Here is a 9,409-nt window from a genome sequence, read left to right as displayed (position 1 = left end):
TAGAGTGATTATACTGGCTCAATCTTAAGTTTATCAAGCGACGAGAATACTTTTTGTGCGCAAAACCACCCCCAAAATAACGACTTTATTCAACTATTCATTTCCTTCTCTTTGGGCCTCGAGTGAGTTCAAGGGGGGGTTCACAAAAAAGTGTTCTCGTCGCTTGATAAATTTAAGGTTGAGCCACTGTAGTCACTTGGACTATTTTAACGATGTCTTTAATAACTTTTCTGGGCTGGCATTTTCAATCCTTTAGAAGCCTATGGAGAAGTGATCCAGCTCTAAGATTTAATCAAAAATATCTTAATTTGTGTTCCGAAGATGAACGAAGGTCTTACAGGGTTGTAACAACATGAGGGTGAGTAAATACTGACAGAATTTTCTTTTTTGGGTGAACTATCCCTTTAAGCGCATAATCAATTATATGCTGACAACCAATCCTTCAAATCAAAATATTTGTAATTGCAGTTAAATACGGCAGGTCGTGTCTGGTAACCAGACCAGACCAGTGCAAATTAGCACACAGTCTTACATTGGTAGCTAGGCTCAGACTGGAAAAGTTCCACTCATTTGTTTGACATCCTCCTAATGTATGTATTTCTTCTCAGTAGATTATGAGCCTCCTTCCAGGGGAGCCACCAAATCTGCTAATTATGGTTATCGAACGCAGTTAATGGCTTTGCTCAAGGGTGGTCTGTATCTCTTTAACACATTCATCCGGCCTGACCTCAACATTACCACCCATCTTGGGTGGCTGTTTTTTTCATGGGGGCAAACAGACCCATGCGCTTCTGTAGAAGAAGTAGAAGTGTTGTGTTCGACCCAATGCTATGCCTTCTGCTATGTAAACCATCTGTCATGACTGTTTGGGCTTCTTTATAAGAACATCTCCAGCAGCTGCCCTATAAATTCCCAGCGTTGAGAGAAGATGAACAGAAAGTTCTATTTTTGTCTTGCAGTGTACCAAAGCCGAGCGGACAGCACAGGCTTCCTCCTCATCTTTAGCTTGGAAAACAATAGCGACAAGTTGTTTCCTTAGGTTTTCATTCAGATATAGGCCCTCTTGATTGTTTCTACCACAAATATCCTCAATCATGCAGGTAAAATGTTTCCTGAGGTAAAATGTTCAGATGGAGACACATCAGGCTTTTCCTGAGCAATAAATGCCCTTAGATGACTTTCCTACAATAGGCCACAGTGTTGTAGTTTTGAGCTTCAGGCACTTATGTTGTCCCATACGGTATAGTGTAAAGGGCATTTTTCATTAGCAGTGTGAGATGGCAGGCAGCAGAGACCACTGAAGTTCCCCCTCACTGCAGATGCTGAATGGGAGATTTGTCCTCTTCTCCCTGCGCTTAGGAAACTCTCCATCTGTGTTTCACAGACTTTCTCCCATGAGTCACTCAAACTTAGAAAGCCAAAACCAATTACTGCTATGCCAAAAAGTGACAGTTTCAACTTCATAAAATTGATTATGGAAATTTAAAAAAATGATTTTGTTGATGTTATTGTTTTTGTTCCTGTATTTTCTTGAAGTTACCAGAATATGTGCTGACCAGATGTTTGTGTCAACTTGCTGATGACACAGACTTGATTATCCTATTGTGAGGGACCCCCTTCCTAAAATAGGCAGAAATACATTTAATGTAGCTATACATCTTTTTTTGTATAAAACATAAAAACTATGGCTAGCAGTAAAATACATTTTGTTTTGACTTTTTACCAGCATTTAGAATGCTTTGGTAATAATGTAAGATGTTAAAAGGCGTTCTTTATTTATAAATTTATAAATAAATAAATGAAGTAATTAATTACGGGGAAATGAACGAATTAATGAATGAATGGGGTTCTGGGGTAAAAAAAAAGGGTTATTGGGGAAATAAACAAACAAATAAATGAATTAAAATAAAATAAAATAAAATAAAAGTGGGTTCTGGGGAAATTAATTAATTAATTAATGAATTAATGAAGGGTTCTGGGGTAAAAAAAAATAAAATAAAAGAGGGCTCTTGGACAAATTAACAAACAAATAAATAAAAATGAATGAATTAATGAATGAATTAATGAATGAATTAATTAATAGGGTTCTGTGGTAAAATAAATAAATAAATAAAAGAGGGTTTTGGGGTAAATACGTAAATAAATAAATAAAAATGAATAAATTGGAGTAAATAAATAAATAAATAAATAAAAGAGGGCTCAGGGGGAAATAAATAAATAGGGTTCTTGGGGAAATTAATACAAAAAATAAATAAATAGCCTAACCGTCTTGAGCTCAAAAAACCCTAGTCTTTTCTAACCACCACCTCCAAAGATTACACACCCCTGAACAATCTAACAGAATAAAATAGACAGCGGATAGATGCCCATTAGGTTGTAATGTCTTGAGTCACATCACGTCTAAGTTTCTAAACGCATGCATGCTGTCCAGACTTATTTGACACAAGGAATTTTTTTGGATAGATATGTTTTTAGTGTTAACAACAGTACAACCTGTTAAATGGACTGTACGCTTAACCTCATTTTCATTCACGAAAAATAAATGCTGTGGTCTACCCTGGAAATCCATCAAAAATAACTGCTACTATTAGTTTTTTTCTTTAACATTATATGAACATGAGTGATAAGACCATATGGGTTTGCATTACTATTCCTTTAGTCTTTTTTCAATATATTCCTCATTAATGCGTATGTTCATATCAGCAGTAAAGCTTTACAAAATCTCCATTCTGTCGAGCTGGAAATTTCAGCTGTGTGTGAGGTCTGTCTCAAGCAGATTCCAGAAGTTTTGCGTCATTTCCCCACGTCTCTGTTTGTGTGGTCAACATCACAGACACACCACTGAATCTTTCAAACAGTCTGAATGAGGTGTCTGATAGAACCCTAATACTTTTCCCGGCCCTTCATCCACAAGGCATCAGTCTTCTTTTCCATACAGAATTGTCAGGATCTGTGACAGTCTAGGACTGCTTACTATTAAAACTGTAGGGATGCACACAATTAAAACTTTCATGTAAACTGCTAGCGTGTCTCAGTGAGACATAAGCAGTTGATTTGTGGTTGAATTCACCAGCGCCTCATGCTTGCAAAATAATTCTAGATTTCTGGAACGAGTACATAGAACTTTTGTGATTTCTTTGGACCCGGCTTTGGCAACATGTGCCGCATTCTGTCAGCTATTTACTCTCACTGTTAATTTAAAATGTCACATGGCCCAGAATATTAATGCCTTTGGGGTGGAAAGGGCTTCTCTTTTCTTTCTTTTTCCTTCCCCCTACCTGTTTTTTTTTCTCATTTGTAAATAAATGTAACTGTCCACACGTCAACAGTAGTTACATAGAAATTATTTTTTAATATACTTGCTTAATCAAAGATGTTGCGCACATCCAAGACATCGACAAATAGAGTGCTGCCATGCGAGTCAGTGTAGATGTATACTTGAACATTCTCCAGGCTTCTTGAACTAAGTCCAGCCCCTTTATCCCTCTTCCTTTGTCTTTCTCACAGGCAATTATACAACCACAAGCACACACTTGAAAAGCACACACTGATCATCTAGAAGTGGGGTCTATTATGGAAAGGCACAGAATCTAGTTGCAGGAAGAGCACAAATAAAAAAACTACTTTACAAAGTACATTTATTTATTTATCGTTCCCATCATCAGCTGGCATCCTCTTGAGCCTTTGTGGCACAAATGATTTAACTCAGTGAGCTACATCGCCAAATTCAGGCTGACCTGAATTGGATGGGCTGGTCTCTTTTGTCCTGCATTGAGATGGAAAGACTGGATGAAAAAAAACCCACATATTTACAACCGAAGCGGCGCTCATTATGCCGGGACCCCATAGAGGGCCCTTTTGTTTGTTGACTTGAGCTACAATAAACACATCAAGCATCCAATATAACTCTCCCTGTTCCATCATCAAAGCCTCGATGGGCCTCTTATGGTCTGAGACTGATTTGATAAGCAAACAAAACGCAAGACCAGTGAAAAAAACTGCTGGTGTCGGCATTTTTGGAGTGCTCTGATACAGTTGGTAGGAATCGCCTTTTCATCCTTGCAGCTAGACAGTTACCATTGGACACTGGCACGGTGGCATGGGTTTGGACCAACAGTGATGCATTACTGAACAGAAAAACAAAGGCCTTCTGAAATGTACCAGCTCAGCAGAACCCAATGTCCACATCCCTGGCACGTACATTATGGCCAATAGTTACACAAATCCCTAACCCCGCCCATCTTGTTGTCTCGTTATTGTTTAATTTTCCCCACCTGCCTGCCTCATTACCCTCTTATGTTTGTTCCCCTATTTAATCTCCCTGTGTTTGCAGTCCTTTGCTGGTTCGTTGTCCATGTTTCTCCTGTTCTTGATTCTGCCTGTTACTGTTCTCGTTTTCCCCGACGAGGGACTTTTTGTTTGTGTTTGTTTGTTTCTTAATAAATTGCCAATTGTTTCTGCACTTGAGTCCTCGCACCTTTTTCATCCTACCCATTCCGGGACAGGAATTTAGTTGTGGACTAGGCTTAAGCCTTGTCTGTGAAACCAGGGGGCCACACTGTAAAAAAAATCCTAATTTTACAGAAAATAACTGTGATTTTTTGACGATCATTTTCTTTAATTTAAATTGTACTCAAAACACTGTAAAATTACAAATAATATCTGTAAAATAAAAATTCAGCTGTTATTTTAGGTATTGTGACATTAATGACAAATTACAGTAATTCACATTTTTTATACAGAAAATTGATTGATTTTTCATACAGTATTTTTTCTGTTTTCTTAAATTACATAAAAATGTATGTAAAATTACAAATATAATCTGTTATTTAACAGTTACAAAACAGTTAAATGATAAAATGGTCAAATGACTGTCAGCTCCCAAAAAACTGTAAAACATCATAAATTAAATAAACTGAAAAACACTGTTATTTTACAGGTATTTCCTGAATAATCACGATCATATACCTTCATTGTAAAAAAAAAATCGTAAAAAAAGGGTCAAATGACTGGCAGCTGCGGCTGCCAAACAAAAACCATAAAATTAAAGTAAAATATGCTAATTTAAATAAACCGAAAAAACACTGTTATTTCACAGGTATTTCCTGCATTATTATGATCAAATACCTTCATTGTAAAAAAATCGTAAAAAAAGGGTCAAATGACTGGCAGCTGCGGCTGCCAAACAAAAAACATAAATGAAAGTAAAACATGCTAATTTAAATGAAGTGTAAAAAACTTTTGAAAAATGTTTGAAAAATAATCAAAAAAAAATGATTGGGATCAGTTTCTGCTTTAGTTGGGGTCATGACCCTTGAGATATAACTTTTTCTTTTCTCTAGCTGCACAGTTTTAAACTGTGCATTTGATACACGTTTGTCAAAGTAATAATGCTGGAGAAAATATCAGATGATCTTGATCATTAATTGATGATGTTAAAGTCATCATGTGATGACCTGATTCTCTGATATGACAGTCAAATCTCTGAATATGATAGCTTAGATTATAGAGTATGTAGGTGGAATTTAGCTTTATACAAAGTCTTTAATTAATGTCATAATTTTTCACATGACCCTTGGAATATTGTGGTATCAGTATTATAACAATCTGCATTTAAAAAATATATATATACTACACAAAAATGTTTTGTCATTTTTTTTAGTTGTATAGAGACATCAAGAATCAACATATGAATCTCAACAATGGTGACAACCAAAAAAGTGTTTTTTTTTCATTGTCACCATTGTTGTGATTCATACGCTGATTCTTGATGTCTGAGTGAGTCTATATGATCCTGTCAAATATTTTCTGTATAATGACTTCATAAAATCTGAGTATCACAGCACTGGAGAATGTTTTATGGAAGCTTTGTCATGCACAATGAATAACTACTATTTAATGACATAATCAGATATTATTCTTCAGATGGCATCGACAGAGTAGGACTTTACATGATGACTATTATCACTACAAAGTGACCTACATTATCTGATCGGAGTTTCTCTTAGACTCTTATAATTAAAATGCATCAGAGACACACAGTTAATGCACCCAGAGAAACATTTACGTTCAATGCTAAAAGTTCAAGAGCCCAACTAAAGCAAACACTGATCTCCATCATGGTGACATCAAACTTTATTCTTTTCAATAAAGCTTCAACTTCTAAACCTCTGTTAATTCTCAATAATAATGTTAGTATGAAAGAAATAAAGTCTGGATTGTAATAAGCGAAGATGCTTAGATCCTGAGAGATCTGGTAGAGTTTAATGTTCTGTTGGGGTTTAAAATGTTTCTGTATGGTGTGTTTCGTGCGTCACCATTGTGTTGAAGAGTAGAGCCTGAGCTTCACTCCAGGATGAGCAAATAAACACTGACGAAATGCTGCATGTTTCTTTATTTAACTGACAGTAACTGTGTAGTTGCTGATGTAGTGACATATATAGTCAAAACAAATCATGCATGTAATTAACTGTGTTTTTCAGTAAATAAATCAGAAAATAAATGTGAAGTAACTGTGTTTTAACTGTGTGTTTCTGTAAAAAATATAAGGAAAATTTCTGTAAAAGTTTTCTGCATTTCATTTAAATTACGATATTTTACTTTATTTTTACGGTTTTTGTTTGGCAGCCGTAGCTGGCAGCCATTGACCGTTTTTTTACTTTTTTTTTTTTACAGTGCAGTGTGTGGTGACAATACGCTTATTTCACGCAGCCGTTATTTTAAATTCGAAAGCGAGGCTCCGGTGGGAAGAACCCCGGAAGTATAGATAAACAACAATGCCTTGGACTACCAACCTGAAGCTGCTGCCGCGATTTACACTATTGGATGTTAATATCCAATATAGGATATGTAGATATAGCTCGTTCTTGCTTCTTTTTTTACTTTCTGAAAGAAAAAAAAATGTATAAATGAATTTCACTATATATAGTCTAAAGTATGAAAGAAATGTATGTACATTTTTAGAACAACAAATTTCTACATTAAACACAACAATACGCATTCGCATTTGCGACTCTCCTATGCTTAAAGGCGACACTTCCGGTTTTCTTCCCACCGCAGCCTCGCTTTCGATTTCAAAATAACCACTGCGTGAAATAAGCGTATGGAGATTCAAAACATGTTTATGAAATATATTGACACCAGATGTGGACAGTAACAAAGTACATTTACTTAAGTACTGTACTTTACTTGAGTTTTTTTTTCTGGAAACTTTTTACTTTAACTTCACTACATTTTAAAGAATTTTCATACTTTTTACACCACAACAATTCTGTCAAGGTCCTTGAGTAGAAAGTAGTAACGTCAGTCAGGGGATGATTTTTGTTGCAGGGGTTGGATTTTGGTTGGAAATGAAAGTCGGTTTGACGTCAGATTGACGTCTGCATCCAACGTCGGATAGATGTTGGATTTTGGTTAGAAATGAAAGTCGGGTTGACGTCAGAACCCGACTGATGTTGGTTTCTGACGTCAACCCGATTTTCATTTTCAACCACAATATAATGTCTGTCCAACGTTGAAAATGAATGTCAAACTGACGTTGGATTCTGACATCAACCTGATTTTAAACGTTGGGTTTGGTCTTCTAAATGCAAATTTTGTCATTGTTTTGGAGCACACTAGCTTATAGATAACAGTAAGGCTAACATATTCAAAAAAGCCCAAAAACTTTAAATAGGGCGCAATTTGAAGGAACAGCCATTTGGGTGTCCGAAACCATTGTGGACGCTATTGAGTGCACTTACTCAATCTCACATTCAATCCCACTACTGGAAGTGTGTTCTAGAAATAAATTTGATATTGATATGAGGGTAATTAGGCAGGCATAGATTCAGAGGCGTAAAGTACTGTAAGTATTACATACAACAATGCAACAATAATAAAACAATGCATTGACATTTACTTTTGATACTTAAGTACTTTTAAAAACAAGTACTTCTGTACTTTTACTTATAAAAATCGGTCTCTACAACTTTTACTTGTAAAGGAGTATATTTGATCAGAAGTATCTGTACTTTCACTCAAGTAAGGAAGTTGTGTACTTTGTCCACCTCTGATTGAGAGTGAAGAGTCGCTGGCATCAGACCACACTACACATAACCACCCTCAGTGAACTCTCAGAGCCAGTTCTCACACCATTGCCACATAAGGGAATTGTTTGTAACTCACGGTATGATACTCTCTCTCATCTCTCACTCATTTCTTCTTCTTTCTTTGTGTGTGGCCATGGCCGATTCTCAAATAAATCATTTTCTTAAGCAGCCTATGATCAAACAATATTGTGAAAAATGTTGAAATGATAAGCACCAGCTGTAAGCAAGATATAATTTAAGATTACTGATTATAACTTAGTTCAACCATCCTGAAAAACTGCTTTTGTTGAAATGAAATTAATGATTTAATATTACTGATTATAACTGAATTCAACCAACCCGAAAAACAAGGTTTTACTGAAGTATAACAGTCAGTAGATATAACCTGATTTCTCCAGCAAGGTAAAATTACTTGATAAGTTTGATACAATCTATATAAAATATTTAAATAAATTATATGATGAAACCTTGATGTTACTGTAATACACATAACAAAATATTCATTGATCTTATTAAATTGAAGACTTTTTAAATCAACTTCTAACAACAGTGTTGTTCATTATTATACTCTACATATACTATGAACAATTAAGTAAAGATAAGTGTCAGTATTAAATGTAAAAGTTTAAGTGCCCACATCCTAAGCACAAGCACTACTCTTCAGAACAATGGTAACCGCAAAATTCAGTTACAGAAGCAACTCTAAATGTCCAACATGACAGAACATTAAACATTAACATAAACATCTTTCCCTTTAATGAAAAACACAAAAAAATAACACTTAATACCTACTTTACTGTCCTAATGCAGTGCATTGCAAAGCATGCTAGGAACTACAGATCCACTGCCCAGGGCTTCGTTTAGCCTTTGCCACCAATGGTCTCTTAAATCAACTTCGCTCACAATAATTTTGAGAAAAAGCACACACACACACGCACGCACGCACGCACGCACGCACGCACGCACGCACACACACACACACACACACACACACACACACACACACACACACACACACACACACATATATATATATGTGTCCTTATTTTCTTATCTTGTTTGGCCACTAGGGGGAATGCAAACAACAAGCAAATAACTGTTCTCTTTGTGTTGTTCACACTGGCTGTACTACAGTTCACCACATCCAAAAGCGTCGCCTTCATGTGACCAAACTGAAACAGTGAAACTTTAATACAGTCACACAGTGACTGACATTATTGTTACACACATGATAGCCTAAACGCCACTGAAGGCAGCGTCAGTGACCTGCGGCTACATAAATACACTCATATGGGTGGTCATAAAGCAACAAATATTAT

The sequence above is a fragment of the Siphateles boraxobius genome, unplaced genomic scaffold, assembly GCF_051911475.1.
Source record: "Siphateles boraxobius isolate OS27281-9 unplaced genomic scaffold, OSU_SipBor_1 9, whole genome shotgun sequence".
NCBI classification, from domain to species: Eukaryota; Metazoa; Chordata; class Actinopteri; order Cypriniformes; family Leuciscidae; genus Siphateles; species Siphateles boraxobius.
The sequence above is the reverse complement of the archived record's forward strand: the minus strand, read 5'-3'. Positions refer to the sequence as shown.